The sequence below is a fragment of the Pleurodeles waltl genome, chromosome 3_1 (assembly GCF_031143425.1).
Source record: "Pleurodeles waltl isolate 20211129_DDA chromosome 3_1, aPleWal1.hap1.20221129, whole genome shotgun sequence".
Lineage (NCBI taxonomy): Eukaryota > Metazoa > Chordata > Amphibia > Caudata > Salamandridae > Pleurodeles > Pleurodeles waltl.
Genome location: NC_090440.1, coordinates 1,772,355,447 through 1,772,372,386, shown reverse-complemented (window position 1 = coordinate 1,772,372,386; position 16,940 = coordinate 1,772,355,447). Strand labels below are relative to the sequence as shown.

The 16,940-nt window shown below is 43.5% G+C and overlaps 1 protein-coding gene across 1 annotated transcript in view; it reads left to right on the top strand.

The window, feature by feature from the left end:
- Positions 1 to 12,211: 12,211 nt before the first annotated feature.
- Positions 12,212 to 16,940, top strand: part of KCTD18 (potassium channel tetramerization domain containing 18) — a 122,017-nt gene continuing 117,288 nt past the window's right edge. Inside the window, exons 1-2 of the mRNA XM_069225773.1 lie at positions 12,212 to 12,504; positions 13,467 to 13,664. The gene's annotated coding sequence lies outside the window, so the exon portion shown is untranslated. The remainder of the gene's footprint in view (positions 12,505 to 13,466; positions 13,665 to 16,940) is intronic.

Sequence of the window (16,940 nt, the reverse complement as noted above, 5' to 3'; positions counted from 1 at the left end):
GGAGGGAAGCAACATTGTGGGTGGGCAACCCATGGAGTAGAGGATGGGGGAGTGGGAGAGCAAAATGGAGGCAAAGGTAAAAAGGGGAACGGGTTAGGGAGGGGATCAAACAACAAGCAAAGCGCAGCAATATGGAGCTGGTGGGGGAAAAGCACATCAGTAAGATGGCAACCCCTCCAGGGGTGGAGCACATGGGCGATAGGGGAGCACAGAGCCTGATTGGAGAGGGGTTGGGGAGGACAGTGGCGGGGAGTAGAAGCACATGAGGGAGACAGTTGGAAAACAAATGCCATAGAATGCTTAAATAAAAAGAAAAGAGTAGTGCCTGAAAAAGTGAGCAGCAGAAGGAGACAGTGTGTCCACTGTCCAAGGGAGTAACCAACAAAGAGAACAAGCATTTATAATGCAACGGGTCTCGCGTTTGCTCATGTTAGAGCTGATCGCGTTGTAAACTCCTAACCCGACTTTTCACCTATTGGGCAAAAGTGCATTTATGTACTTAACCCGAAAAAGTGAAATCAACTATGTAAAGCGCTCGACTTCTGCCAAGCGAGATCGCGCTCGTAAATTAGAGAAAAAGAAGTCCACGAGCCCGATGGAAAACAGCAAGCCTCGCATGTTTTCTGTACTTGGTCGCTGCGCTCGAGGAGGGCTAGCCACCGGAAAAGGCATGACGTATGTGTGCCTTCGACTACTGAAAGCAAGCAGATTTTATTAGGCAAGCCCACGAACTAATAAAAAACACTGACGTGAAGTTGACAGGGCTCCGAGCCCTTTTCTAAATACTAAAGCGTCTCGCTGCGATACGCATGCGCGAGCGCATGCAACGCAGGCTCCACCCTAAAAAGGAAGGAAAACCTCCACATGGTAATGAATAAGAACCAAACAAATGAGTGACAGTCAAACCCATCCATTGGTAGGAAATTAGGTGGGCTCTAAGTCCACTTTAAGCTAAAAATGAGAAAGTGTATGTGCTATTTTGGATGTGACCAAAGAAAGGGACATTAGGTGACCTAGCATTGGCCTTCTACATGGGGAGTGCATATTCTGTTATCTCCCTGCTGTTTAGTTTTATGTGTACTATTGGAGATCAACCTTCTACCACTATGCTAGATTCTCCAAACTGAACTTTTGGGGCTACCCACATCCCTACACCACTCACGTGAATACTGTTAGTGGCACGGAACAAATGGCCTTTCCATTTACATATCAGCTTGTTGTGTTCTCTTGATGCTAAACATGTTTCCAGACTGACTTTTTGGATTCCTTTTCTGCACAGGTATGTGTGGTATTTTACCTTGATGCCATGGTAGCATTTAGAGGGTAGAAGAAGGTGTTATGAGGTCGTGGAATCTTGCAGGTCAGTTGTCTGCTGACAGCCGTTGTGGATGGGGCATTTTCTGTAATAAGCGACACCTGAATAAACCTTCAGCATCTTCTGTGCATGTGTCTGAACATCATTACATTGGCAATGATCGTAGAAGAGAGCCTGAAATCTCTGAACAAAAACAATATCGCACAGAAACAATCTGCATTGTTTCCTTCTTGGAGCAGAAGGGAGAAGAAGATGCTTATCGATTAACTTTTGAGGGGAAACATCTCAACATGTTATTTCCAGAGTTTGATGTTGAATTCACAATTATGAGGTACTGTGACATTTTATTACCGTGAGTTACCTGGCTTTCTGACACTTCATACCTCCATTACGAGAGCGGCCGATTACTTTCTGCTCTCGTGTCTTTCCTTGAACCTCCTTCTTCGTGCATTTGCCTTGTGGCTTTCTTTGTCTAGTTCTTTGCTTCAGGAATCACTTCATCGATGTAGCGGGCGACATGCCCTACGGTACTTTGCTAGAATACCGCTTATACATTGCAGAGATCTCGCTGTTGCTTGACGTGTGGCTCTTCGCTACAACGCAGCCTTTGCACACACTTCCTACCTGTCTTTCCTTGTCAGGATACTGGGTGTGGCTCTTTGCTACACCGCAGCCCTGGTAGATGCGCTCTACACACTATACTTTTTTTTTTTTGGTGTGAGGACACCGGGTTTTCTTACTGCAATCCCTACAATGATTTCATAGATTCGGAAGGGAGCGGACCTTTCACTGTGTTTGTACTGATTTAAAGACATCATTTTACATTCACCTCTTTTATTTAGCAAGATGGCATATAGTCAGGATAAGGGAGAACCCGCTCAGATAACCCCTGCTCACCCCCTTGGTAGCTTGGCATGAGCAGTCAGTCTCATCTCAGAAACAATGTGTAAAGCATTTGCACATAACACACAGTAATACAATGAAAACACTACAAAAGGACACCACATCAGTTTTAGAAAAATAGCCAATATTTATCTGTGTAAAACAAGACCAAAACGAAAGTAATCCAACATACAGTGCTAAAGATATGAATTTTGTAACATTTATCTTAAAAATACAGTTCCTTAAAGTCGATAGCTCCACCTGGGCTACCACGGCGTTGTGATGAACAAAACCAAAAGTTCAGGCCGGTCGCGGGCCAGCTACGGTGTCGGGAAGACCCACAAACAGTGCCTTGGAATTGCAGGGCATCGTGATCCTTTTGGTGAGCTCAGGAGAGCACATCACTGAAGTCGCGGTGTCTGTTCCAGAGTCTGTGTAGGAGTCGTCGGGCCCTTGAAGTTCACACGTGTTGCGGAGCGAACTCCAGGCTGATGGCGTTGGGGCTGCGGTGTGAAGCGGGACAATGCGATGTGCGGTGCCCACAGGTCACGGTGCAGGCAGTGGCTCGGTGACAGCATCCAGCGGTGCCTGTCAGACCAGGGCTGCGGTGTGAAGCGGGGCGGTGCGACGTGCAGTGTCCACAGGTCACGGGACAGGCAGCGGCGTCATCGTTGGTGGAGCGCTGTCATCGGTAGGCCCAAGCCAGCAGTGCGGGATGGGACGGTGCTTCATGACCCTGACAAGCGGTGTCCACAGGCCACGGTGCAGGCAGGAATGCCTTGTGAGGACACTGGAGATGATGGTGCTGGTGTCGGTGGACCGGGGCTGCGGTGCGGGATGGGACGGTGCTTCGTGCTCCTCACGAGCGGTGTCCACAAGCCACAGGGCAGGCAGCGGCACTGGTGTCAGCAGGAGCAGCAGCGTCGGGAAGGCCCAGGCTGTGGTGTCAGCAGCCAATGCCGGAGAGCGGGGCCCACAGGTCGCGGTGTGAGCAGCGGCTTGGTGAAATCGTCTGATGACAGCGTGGGTGAGACCAGGGTCGCAGTCAGAAGCGGGCAATGCGACTCTGTGTGGCATCGGCAGGTGGTTTTTCTTCTTCTACAGCACAGAACACACAGTTCCCAGTGCTGCAGGTTGAGGAAACTGAAGTCTTTGTTGTCCCCGAAACTTCCAACAGGAGGCAAGCTCTACTCCAAGTCTTTGGAGAACTATCTCAAGCAGGATACACAGCAAAGTTTACCCTTTGCACTCTTTTCAGGCAGAAGCAGCAACTGCAAGCCAGTCCAGCAAAACAACACAGCAAAGGGACAGTACTCCTCCTCCAGCTCTTCTTGCAGAGGTTCCTCTTGATTCCAGAAAGATTCTAAAAGTCTGGGGTTTTGGATCTTCTTCTTATTCCCCTTTCTGCCTTTGAAGTTGGCAAACTTCAAAGCAAAGTCTCAAGTGTTTGCAAGATCCTTCCTTGTCCAGGCCAGACCCCAGACACACACCAGGGGGTCGGAGACTGCATTGTGTGAGGGCAGGCACAACCTTTTCAGGTGTAAGTGACCACTCCTCCCCTCCCTTCCAGCATAGATGGCTCATCAGGATATGCAGGCTACACCCCAGCCCCCTTTGTGTCATTGTCTAAAGGAGAGGTGAGCAGTTCAACTGTCAAACTGACCAGACGGGGAATCTACAAACAGGCAGAGTAACAGAATAGATTAAGTAAGAAAATGCCTGGTTTCTAAAAGTGCCATTTTCAAACTAACAATCTAAAAACCAACTTCACTAAAAAGATGTATTTTTAAATTGTGAGTTCAGAGACCCTAAACTCCACATTTCTATCTGCTCCCAGAGGAAATCGGCACTTTAAAGTTATTTAAAGGCAGCCCCCATGTTAACTTATGAGAAGGATAGGCATTGCAACAGTGAAAACCGAATTTGGCAGTATTTCACTGTTAGGATATATAAAAACGCACTACTATATGGCCTACCTTAAACATACACTGCACCCTGCCCATTGGGCTACCTAGGGCCTACCTCAGGGGTGCCCTACATGTAGTACAAGGGAAGGTTTAGGCCTGGCAAGTGGGTACACTTGCCAAGTTAAATTGGCAGTTTAAAACGGCACACACAGACACTGCAGTGGTAGGTCTGAGCCATGGTTACAGGGCTACTAATGTGGGTGGCACAACCAGTGCTGCAGCCCCACTAGTAGCATTTGATTTACAAGCCCTGGGCACCTCTAGGGCTCTTTACTGGGGACTTACCAGTAAATCAAATATGCCAATCATGGATAAACCAATCAACAGTACAATTTTTATACAAAGCACTTGCACTTTTGCAGAGGTAAAGTGCGCAGAGACTATAAACCAGCAAAAACAGACCTGAAAAATTTGGAGAAAGAAGGCAAAATGTTTTGGGATAACCCTGCAAAAAGGGCCATTTCCAACACTATCCATCTATCTAACATTTCTTTGCAGGTGGGCCTGGGTTTGGAATTTGCACACCAGCATTCTGGTATTTAAGTCAGGAACTAACTAGTTTGTATTTAAACAAAAAAAAAAAAAAGAAAACATAAACGTTACACCACCACCCTTTTTCTTGTCTGCTCCTGGAGAACCATCTATTAGATGGTCTAAATGGAAAAAATTATTTATGCATGTGTGTGTGTGTGTGTGGAGTCTCTCTTGGTGTGGAGAGGAAGACTTTCTTCTTGCATTGCTAGGATCTGAGGGACAAAAGGTCTTTTAACATTTACCTAACCTAAGTGAAGATGATTCTGATAATCTTAATGAGTATGAAATATGTTTGACAAATTAGTTACCAAAAATAAGAACAAGCTTAGAAGGCTATCATTTTGGTAGACGTGTGCAAAGGGAACATGAAAGCAAAGCTCCCATTGATAGTGTGTTAGTCAACTAACAATCTGTCGAGGTTATTTGATTCTGGGGCTAAGAGTTTCCTTGTTCTGAAGACGTTCTTGGAGAAACTCAAAGGGAAGTTTAAATTATTAAAACTTGACATTAAACCCATGGCTTATGGCGGTCAACCAATAACATTGTTAAGCTTTTTTTGGGGTGATCTAGAATATAATGGTCGCCTTACAGCAAGAAATGTGAATATCTCATGTAAGGGTGACAGTATCATAAGTTGGGTTCACCAAAGTGATCTTGAGCTAATGTTAGACCTGAGTGGTGAACCTAAAATTATACTGAAGGAACGACAGAAGCCTGAACTGAAAGTCAGCTCTGTGGGGGGAAAAAATAATTATATAAATGATTGCTTGCACAAAGTTTGGAAGTGTTTTTAGTGCCAAATTGGGTTGCCTCTGTGAGTATACTCACAAGATCGTACTCATGAAAGAGGGAGCTGTGCCTGTCTCTTGTAAAATGCGTGAAGTGACCCTAGCCCTGTGGGATTCTATGCTCTCTGAACTCAACGAGTTGAAGAGTGAAGGTATTATTGGTGAGTGAGGTGACTAGCTGTTCTTGCATTCAAAGCTTTAGGAGAAATCAGGCTCTGAGTAGTAGTAACAGATAATACCCACTCCCTAACATTGTAGAGATGTTAGCACTATTAGATGGAGCTTTCTTTTTTACGCTAGACCTCAGGGCTGCGTATTACCAAATTCAACTTAATGATGCCTCCATGAATCTGACATCATTCATTATCCCTTTTGGATGTTTAAATTCAAAAGATTACCTTTTGGTTTAAATTCAGCTGCATCAGTGTTTCAGAGAGCCATGGAAGATGTCTCAAGTGGTATACCTGGTATTAAAATCTACCAAGACTACATTTTAGTGTTTGGTTCTTCTCAGGAAGAGCATGACAGCAGAGTCAGACAGGTCTTGGGTAGGCTTGAAGAGAGAGGCCTTACATTGAGAGAAAACAAGTGCAAGTTTAACCTCTCAGAGCTAGAGTATTTGGGTCACAAACGTAATAAAGATGAGATTAAACATAAAGACCAATTAGTGAAGACCACTGATGATCTTCCTGCTCCACGTTGCAGGGAGGACTTAGTCACCTTCCTAGGCATGGCTGGGGATTGCAACAAGTTCTTACCTAGGTTTGCTAGTTTCACCCATATCATGAGAACACTTTTAAAGAAAGGAGTTAAAGTTTCTTGTTGTGCGAGTTGCAGTTCTGAGTTTCAAGACATTAAGAAAGTATTAAGGGATGCTCCCTCCTTACAAAGTTTTGACACTTAAAGATAATCCATTCTGGTCACGGATGCTAGTGCCAAAGGGCTAGGTGCTGTCCTGAAACAAGTTAGGCAAGGGAGTGAAGAAACTATACTGTTTCTGTCCAGAGCCTTAGTGTGACCTGAGGGTCGTTACTCTGTAATAGAGAAAGAAGCTCTTTGTATTTACTGGGCTATTAATAAACTCACATTTATTTGGGGAGGATTTTTTGTGTTCAGGTCCAATCATACAACTCAGAAGGATGTGTTCTGTAAAAATAGAGTTTAGATGCAATATCCTCTCACATCTGTAAATGGGTCACTGTATTACAAGATTATGATTTGAAAGTTGAGTATATGGCACTGTGAATAAAGTGGTTGACTTTTAATCACAGCTTGTTTCAGCACAGATTGAGCGTGGAAAGAGTTTGAGGTGGATCAATGGGATTTGGAGGATTTTCATATGTGTGAAATCACTGAAGGGGTGATTGGTGAGGAAGTTTGGAAAGAATCCTTAGCTAAAGATGTAGTGTTACAAGAGGTAACTAAGCAAACAACTTGTGGTTGGCATGGTAAAAAGTTACATGTGTAGTGAAGTTCAAAAATATTGGAATGTTCGCACTGAAATTTTCTATCAAAGATGATCTGCTTTGGAGATGCACAAGACTTGTGCCTCCAGGGACGGTCCGCGATAGAATCATTCAGAATGGACACTAAGGGCACCTAGGGATTTCAAAAACTAAAGGAAAAATTAGGTCATATTTTTGGTGGCCTGGGACTGATGGTGGGGAGAGCTGTGCGAGATTGTTTTGAGTGAGTCTCTAGTGGTAAAGTTTGTAAGACCAGAATTCAACCCATTGTTTTAAGGGAGAAATGTTAAGGGGCTGGCAGGAAGGGGCTCTAGACATCTTAAGTCCCATGACTTGTAAAACTGGTATTATGTGCTAGTTTTGATTGCCATTTTTTCAAGGTGGCCATAAATCTGCATCACGCAAAACATTGGAACTGGGAAAGTCATTGAATTCCTTAGCAAGGTGCTCATTGAGGAGGGCCTACCCGAAGGTATTGTGACTAACATTGAAGTACAATTAGTCTCCAAGGAGATAGCAGAATTTTTGTCTGAATGAGATATCAAACATAAGAAGAGTTCTCTCTACCATATCGAGACCAGTGGAACGGTAGATACATTTAATAGAGTTTAGAAGGAGTCTATACAGATAGAAAAGTCTCAAAACAGAGACTGGAAGGTGGAAATAAAAAAAAGGGTGATGTGCAGACCAACTCTCATTCGACCACGAGTGAGATGCTGTTTGAATTGTTTAGAGGTCAGACCCCCATCACTCTGATGCACCCTGGGTGGATGTGGTGTAGAGATGTAGATAAACTCTAAACATCTGAGAGATGATTAGAAACTCAAGAAAAAAAAAGGAAACTTAATTTTAACGTGAGACATGTAACCTCTCCAACAAAAGTTAAGATAGGGGACATGGTGAGGGTGAGACATCACCAGAAAAGTGGTTCTTCAAAATTCTCCACTCCTTTCAGAGTTTAGTTGTTCCATAATGCTGTCAAATTAAATAATGATGTGTGTGCATTTACTTCTTTATGCGCACTCTATTGATGACAAATTTGAGAAAACATTTTTTTTTCCTGGTGTTTGCAATCCACTAGTATATTGTTTGAATGCAAAGAAATAAAAAAAAGTAACTTTGTATGAGATATTATGCCTGTATAGTGTTATGTTAGACACAGTTATTGTTTTGGTGTACTGGTGGGGGGAGGTCATGGAGGTGTGTGGTATCTTACGATGATATGATAGATTTTAGAATGTAGAAGGAAATGTTATGCGGTAGTGGAATCTTGCAGGTCAGTTGCCTGCTGACTGGTTGTGGATGGGACGTTTCCTGTAATAAGCAAAACCCAAATAAACCTTTAGCATTTTCTATGTGTGAGTTTGAACATCATTACAGCGTCACCAAACTCTTGTGCTTTTCATTTAAGGGAGAAAACAATGACTGGAGGTGGACATAGTTTTAGCAACAGTGACCGAGGGAAGACCAGGAATGACAGCTGGGGAAGAGAGAAGAAAAATAATTCATTCTGAGTAGCGGATGGATACTAATAAAACAATCCGTATTTAGTCCATAGTCCAGGGAAAGAACAAACAAAAGAGGAGAAAATGAAATCGACATGCACTGACCAATGAGAAGCAAACCTATGAATCGAAAGCAACAGGCGGGTTCCAAGCCACTTTTAGTTAGCAAAGTGTCTTGCAAGTGACAACACAAATGCCTAATTATTACACAAGGAATTATAGATGCATATACAGAGCAAACATTTTTTGTTTTCATTGCAGCAAGTTTTTTTATATTTTGGGCAGAACTCATAATGCAAACCAGGACTACTGGCTTTGCAAATGGTTCTTTGTTTTTGCAGGGCCTACCTTATTATTATTTTTCTTTAAGGACTTCATAAAGTCTGTGATAATCCACTCTAAACAATAAAACCTGTTGCCACTGAATGCTGCGATCTGGACCCAATTATCTTTTCTCTCCTCCAAGTGGGGTTTATCAATCTTAAGCTGCTCAGCCAAATCTAAACAGTTGATTTTGCTTTGTGCAAGTGCACATGTGCTAGTTACGTTATGCACGTTCGCGTGAGAAGCATTATCTATCTGAACACCAGAAGAAACTATGTCGGGTCCTGCAGAAGCTCAGCAGAAAGAATACACATGCGCAGGGTGACCACCTAGCCAGAATTCTATGTCAGGATTGGGGGTGAGTATTATGCAGATCTTTCTTCCCTTTACTAAAACAGCAGTTTCCAAAGAACGTACGAAAAGGAAAAAAAAATCACAACTACTGTGAGTGAGTGTCCATAGTAACCACAGTCCAATCCTAACTCAGTCCACTGTATATAAGTGTATGATGTCCCTTCCTGTTCTCTTTCTTCGCTGCTCGGCAGTTAATTAATTTCTTTTTCTTCACTACTCGTCACTTATTGAAAGGAAATTTAATATTATAGATTGTTTCAGAGAGTTAACTGTTTATTTTGGACCGGTGAATTCTCTCACATGCATGGTAGTCTTTTAGACCCAGTGTGCTTCTTGATACCATGCTGGTCCTGAGGAGACGCTTGCATGCGCCAACAACGGTCCTGTCAGGTGTGTTGCAGCCTTGTAGAGCTGTAGAGGGGGGTGACAGATGGTCAGTGGAGGAATTACAATTACACATAAATTGTCTGGAACTCCTCGTGGGAACCTTTGCGATAAAATCTGTCATCAAGGACAGAATTTCCTGCTGTATTCTGTTACTGATGGACAATAATTTAGCGGTACAATACATCAACCGTCTGGGAGGCACACAGTCAAAGATGCTATAGGATTTGGCGAAGGAATTCTGGCATTACTGCCTGCAGAAACTCATTTCAGTGACAGAAGAATACCTTTGGGGGATTCATAATACGGTGGCAGACTGGAACTCCAGGATCTTCATGAACAGCAGCGACTGGCAACTAGACCACAGTCAAAGATGCTATAGGATTTGGCGAAGGAATTCTGGCATTACTGCCTGCAGAAACAAATTTCAGTGACAGCAGAATACCTTTGGGGGATTCATAATACGGTGTCAGACTGTAACTCCAGGATCTTCATGAATAGCAGCCACTGGCAACTGGACCACGCAGTCCTTCTAGCCCTGATAGACACATGGGGCCCGCGCAATCTGGACCTTTTCACTTCTTGACTGAATCATCAATTTGCTCGGTATGTGAGGAAAAGACCGGATCCAGAGGCAGTAGAAGTGGATGCTTTCCTACAAGACTTATCAAAGGATCAATCAAATGCAGTCCTTCTAGCCCTGATGAACACATGGGGCCCGCGCAATCTGGACCTTTTCACTTCTTGACTGAATCATCAATTTGCTTGGTATGTGAGGAAAAGACCGGATCCAGAGGCAGTAGAAGTGGATGCTTTCCTACAAGACTTATCAAAGGATCAATCAAATGCTTTCCCACCTTTTCTGATGATTCCCAGGGTGATGGCTCAGGTCAGACGACAAACAGCATCTTTGGTGCTTGTAACACCGATTTGGAGAACACAAGCATGGTTCCCAACACTGATGGAACTCTCCTGGGAATCTCCTGTTAGAACTGCCCTTTTTCCCTTCGATCATATGGAATCATCAGCGTTACTTGCATCCAATGGTCCTTGAAGGTTATCTAACACTCGTGGCATGGATGATTTCTGGAGACGCTGGAAAAACGATCACCTTTTAGTAGAAGTTGCAAATTTCATCCAACAAGCGTGGGCTTCGGGAACCCCAAGAGCTATTAGTAGGCTTGGAGATGATGCCATTGTTGGCGTGTGGAAAAACATCTGGATACCTCTTGGGGGCAGAAGTTACTCATAATAAATGTTTTGGCAGAACTGGCCCAGTCAGGACTAGCATACTGTACAATCAGTTCCTTTCGGTCAGCCATATATTGAGGGCATAATACTATTGATAAACCGATTTGGTGAACATCCTGGGATTTGCAAATTGAGAGCTATCTGATTCTGTAGACCTCCTGAGCCCAGATATGTGGGCCTATGGGATGTTAATATGGTTTTAAGGTCATTGATGGGTTGGCAAGATAATCAATATTTGTCTCAGAATTAACTTGCCGCAAAATTAGCTATCTTACTCTGTCTCATATCATGTAAAAGAGTCTCAGACATTCGTGCTTTGGATATTTCAGCCAGGGTTTTCACTCCGGATTGGGTCACATTTAGTATATCCAAGAGAACTAAGACGAACACCAGGTCAGTATCCTATCCTGCCTTTTCGGAACGACCTAAATTATGTGTGGTAAGATGCAGTAAAGCATATGAGGACATGGCAAGCTGATGTCAGACCACCAGGAGAGAGGGAGCTTCTCATTGCTGTGCAGAGACCATTTAAGGCAGTATCTTCTCCTTCCATTGCCAGGTGGGTACGATGGATCATGGCGGAAACCGGTGTGCATATAAATAAATTTGGTGCTCAATCAACAAGGGTAGCTATGGCATCTAAAGCCATTCAGGTAGGTGGCAGGCTAGAAGACATCATGAATGTGGCTGATCAGTCATTCGAATCAACCTTTAAGAAGTTCTATTTCAAACCTATTTCAGAGGCCGCAATCCTTGTGGCAAGTAAACTGTGAACATGCATAATCCTTGCTTCCGGTCCTGACATAGAATACAAAATTTCCTAACAAAAGAAAAGTTTCAGTTCTATTAAGAACAAGGACTGGAGGATTATGCCACCCAGGAAGATCAGTCATTCAAGGTTAACTTCCTTCACTGAAAAAGAGAAACAGGAAGGGAGGCCACACACTTGGGTAAAGCAAACGATTTATGATTGGACTGCTGTTACTATGGACACTTACTCCCCATGGGATATGCAGTTGTGATATTTTTATTTTCGTGCCTTCTTGGAAAACTGCTATTTTATTAAAGTGAAGAAAGAAATGCACAATCCTCGCCTCCTTGTCCTTAATAGAATTGTGATTGATTGGGCTAACTCTCGGTAGATTGGCAAATGGAAATACTATTAGTTATTTAGCGGCTAAGATATATTAAACTTTTAATTAGATTTTTCGCGATTGGGCCTCTCGGCTGTTATTGATTGACTGTGGTATCTCATGAAGTACACGCTCCTCGCAGAATTTAAATTACTTGCTGAAAAGTCCCCGCCTTCTGTCAGAGGGAGGACTTTCTATTATGCAAATTTATCCAAGGCCGCCCCAGGTCGAGTCGGCCTGGCAGCAGACTCTTTGGGACTATCCGGCGCCTAGAGCCATCCGGGTAGAACGCGCGTCATCAGCGTGTCAGATTTGTAGCCTACTCTCCTTTCCTTGACAGAACTGCTGGTCCCGGGTTTAACCCCGTGTTCTTACCGTTCCTTGTACGCAGAGCTGAGGCCGATATCGGCGTGTGAACTCATCGATTTGTATAATTATATCCCATCGGGCACTAATTTCACCTCGACCCCTGAAGAGGGGGGTGGTGGAAAGTGCGAGGCAGCTGCGACTCTCCCATTCTACGCACGCCGCTCTGCGGAGGCGTGGCGGATCCGCGTCTTCCCACCCGCAACAGGTCGAGCTCTGCAGCACAAGGGGACAGGTGTTAACAGTTGTTCTCGTGTAAAAGTCCGTTGTCAGCGATAGGACATTTGCTCTTCAAGTTGGAAAAATAGAGTTACCTTTTCTTAAATTGTGGCTCGACATAGAAGTCCTTTTCTGCTTAAAAAAAAGTATTATGGTCTTGAAGTTACTCGGTTTTTTAAATTTATGTAATTTGTAATTGTAGTCTTTCTCTGACAGTCTTTCTTAGCTTGGAGCAAGCTGCCAATGCCGGCAAATTCTTTGTTTGGCAGGAATTAGTCGCGTAATACACCAGTGTTGTTCCCAAACACTGCAGCTTCCTTACGCGCTGGTGCATTGTGATGTGTTAGGAATTTAAAGACCTGCTTAACATTTCTTAGTCCATGCCCAAGTAACTCGTGCAATTGCCGGTGTGGGTCAGGGGTTCTGTGTGCACAGCATTCCACAGGGTGTTGTCACCTATTGTGTGAAGGAACTTATGTTCTGGTTTGCTGCTCTCATGCGAACTTGTTTGTGCCAAAGGTATTGTGTTGAGACGTCCTGCATAATAAACCAGGCAATTGTAACTGCACCAGACGTTGCTACAAAAAGTAGACTTATATAAAGAACATGAAATTAAGAACCACCCTTTCTCTCCTACATTTTCACCCAGTCGATTGCATTTAAATATAATAGTACGTTTAGAAAAGCATTTTGGTGTCGTGTGACACATTTATACAGCTTCGACAATTGAAGAGTTATGCCAAAGACACGCATTGGCACTTTCCGTGTATGTAGTTGCCACGACATATTGTGGCAACTAGTCAAAGCTGAAGAGCCAGAAAATAAACCCCTCGCATCAAGCAGGCTGATATGTATCAATTTGGTAGTATAAACTGCAAGGAAACGTAGATTAGCTTTAGGCAGGATCTGACCCAGACAAGGAAACAACCGATAATATATTGGTTTGACCTGTAATAGTGTTGTCGTGTTTCCTGGCAGGCGTAGGTTACAACGGCTCAGGCAGAAGAGCACATTGCTGCCTCCATCTTGCTGCATGACATCTCTGTCCAAGAGAGGCGCAGAACTGTTACGGACCCACAGTGGCACCAAACAGTCCTACCAGCTCTAACTGACTGCAAACTTCAGGTTCTGATCTTCTCAAACTGGACTCCTTCTCACCTGCAGCAGTTACTTCAGGTATGTACTGTACAGGCAAGGCTGGGTTGGACAGCGTACATGGCTTGGACCAGCTTCTGGAATCTGCTGTTCTGACAATGTTCAGTTCTGCATTTTTAACAGAAATTATGCATTCTCATTTATGTGCATGGCTACCCGTGTGGATCCACCTTCTTTTGCACGTCGCGGTGTCTACATTTGACGGTATTATAACTCTTCTTTTCCAGCTTCAGTATGGAACTGTCAGTGCCAGTTATAGTCCTACCATCGCTTGTGTTGTGGTCGTTGAATAATTGGGTGTTTTGTCGACTCCTTAAAGAATAGTGACTTAAATGGGGACAGTGAGAAGGGGCAATTATGTCATATTACTGGATATTTGCAAGTTCCCTGTTTGTCAGTTACTTAGTCTCTTTGTACAGACTTAGATCCACAGTTGTGATTCATACTGTGGGTCTTCGCCACATGAGATTTCTCCCCTGACTGATAGATTGATTTTGGTGTGTTGGAGGGTGTAGATCATGTAGATGTAAATATTCCATGGGGACAGTGATGGTGGATCTTGCAGTTTTGCAAACTAACAAGTGTAAATGTTAAGTGCCTATTGTGTTATCTCTGCGTGGTGGTTCGTAGTGGGGCTTTGGGTTATGCCAGCCATCACTGCCTGAAGCAAGTGTGTATCTGTTCAACCTCTAGTGGGTGGCCGACGTTGTGACTAGCTCTTTCATTTGGGAGATGGAGGGAGGGGTATGGGTTATGTTCTGAGGGTGGGGGAAGGCAAATTGCACTTATTGTGTTTGAATGCTTGCAACATTCATGCTTATTTGTGATCCTGAAGCCTAACTGTGCACTGGTTTTGGTACTCTGTCTCGACCCTGGTTCCTATTTCTCTGTCCCCAGTCCATATCCTAGCCCTTAAAACCAATATGAATGGCGTAGTCTAAATGGAGTAGAAGTACTTAATACATGTCAACCAGCTAATAGGGTATGTCCTACCTAGGATGACTCAGAAATCACATCAGCGGCTAAGACTATAACACTAAGCAGCACAGAATCGTAATTTAATCTTAAAGTAAGCTTCTGTACGAATCTGTGCTTAATTCGAGCTGGCGGTTTCTGGTGCTCGACACCTTCACAACACCGGCCCTTATGACCGCTTCCACATGGTGCTGCTGTTTGTGTAATTTAGAGATGAGGAGAACAAGTTGTTTATTAATTCAGTATACATTAAAAACAACTAATGCCTGCCGCCTAAGCCACCCTTACAGCTATATTCTATATTGGTATAGTCTGAATTGTCACACTTGTGGCAGTATGATGGTTAGTAGTTGTGTAGGTACCATCATTGGCAATGCTGGCAGTAGTACTGTGTGGTGTAAGTGGCAGTGGCCTCCCTACGAGGGCCCTGGCACTTTTTCTTTTACACAAATTAAGCACTGGTACAAACTGCTGTCTGCAACACGTCGAGTCAGCATTCAGTTATCTCGCTGTTTAGTTTGGTCTGCCTTGCTGCAGATAACCTATAGTGACAGATTTAGCCGCTCAGTGGACCCTGATAGAAATCTAAGGCATGGTCTGCTACCCACGCCGTTTGTATGGACTTCTAGGTGAGCGTGTGCTTGGCATACAACCAAGACTGCGAATGCTAGAGTTTTATGTGCTGATTGTGTGTTTGAGGCAGATCATTATTTATTCATGTAGATTTCATGAGTGGTAAAAGAAAACATAAATTAATGTTCAAGAATGCTTGCCTAATTTCTTTTGTGAATTGAGTAGTGGCCGGTAGCAAACTTAATATCTGATTCTGTGGTCTGTATAAAATCAAGCATTTAGTTGTGAAGTGGGTACTTACCAAACTGTATGTACTGAAATTGTACTGGCATGAGTGCAGGGTTTCTCGTGGTATCAGGAGAGAGGTGTGCAACTAACAATGACCTTTAACATGTGAAGTATTTGGTGGACTAGCTAGAGTGCTGTTTAACAATTACAGCAACGTTACTTTGATGTCTGGTGTTTAAAATAGTGGAGCACTAAATTAAAACCAGATGTCAAGATGGTGTAGGATATAATCTGCTGCAAACTATTTTTGAAACAATAAAATGACAGTCCTGAGAATGTAAATGGCAGTGGCGTTATCTAGGCTTTTTGTATGGGGTGAGAAAGGTCACAGATTGTTGGGACGGAAAAGTTTTCTGCATGGTGACGGACGTGCAGTCCTGCCGTGAGTGCCCCTGATGCAACAACATCTAGATCTCTGGTACTGATTTTTTTTGTCATGGGCAAACCAGGTATGTGGAATTCCTATAGCCCGACGCCCGGGACATCTTGTTTGGGGTCAAGGGCAACACGTTTTTATGTTTACTTTGTCCTTGGGACAAGTAGGCCCAACCCTCTGCAGCACAAACCCTTTAGCTGCCTGTTTACAGAGAGTGGAGCTCTCTGCAGTTGAGGTAATGTGTTTCCAAAAGATAATGCTGTTCGAACTTGTATTTATGGTTCATTATTTGAAAGCCTTCATTATTAGGGTGAGTGCTGTAAATAAATGTTTTAAGGTCACACTTCACTACTGACGTTGGTTCCAGTACAAAAAAACAAACAAACGTGTATACACATGTTTGAAAAGTTCAGGCTATGAGGCTAAGTATAATGCTCCCAGAATGCTCTCTGATTAGATGCAAATGAAGTGTCATTTAGTAAAATGTGTTGATGCATGCTAGTATTTCCCAAAAATATTTCTAATGGAAAATCAGTATAACCATTTTCAACACGATTATGGGAAGCATGAAAATAAACAAACACTGACAAAGCCAACTGATCTTACATATTTTTATAAGTCTTTTAGTTTCATCAATGCATGTCTGGTTTTGACATGGCTTTTGTAACACTTTATTGTTGTGGGAGCTACCAGGCCCTCAACATTGTAACAAACACTGGCAAAAAAAAAAAAAAAAGTTTTTGAACTCTAAAAGCACACATTGCCACCAGTGGCATAACAAAGGCCCCACAGCCGCCCTCCAGGGGGCCCCTTCAGCACAGCACCTGCCCTGAGTGAGTCTGGAGAGGGGGCTCCTCCATGTTCTTTGCAAAGGGGCACCCTCCAGTTTCGTTACATCACTGATTGCCACTGTAGTTCCTGACACTGAACAAAACTACTTTGTGTGCCAATATGCTCCTTGTGGAAGAGCAGAATGCGATCACTCACAGTAAAGCCAGCCGAAAGAGAGAGAAATAGAAGTTTAATAAAAACTAAATGTCTTTGTTAACACCAGACCTAATTAGGGACCAAGACCCACATGTAGG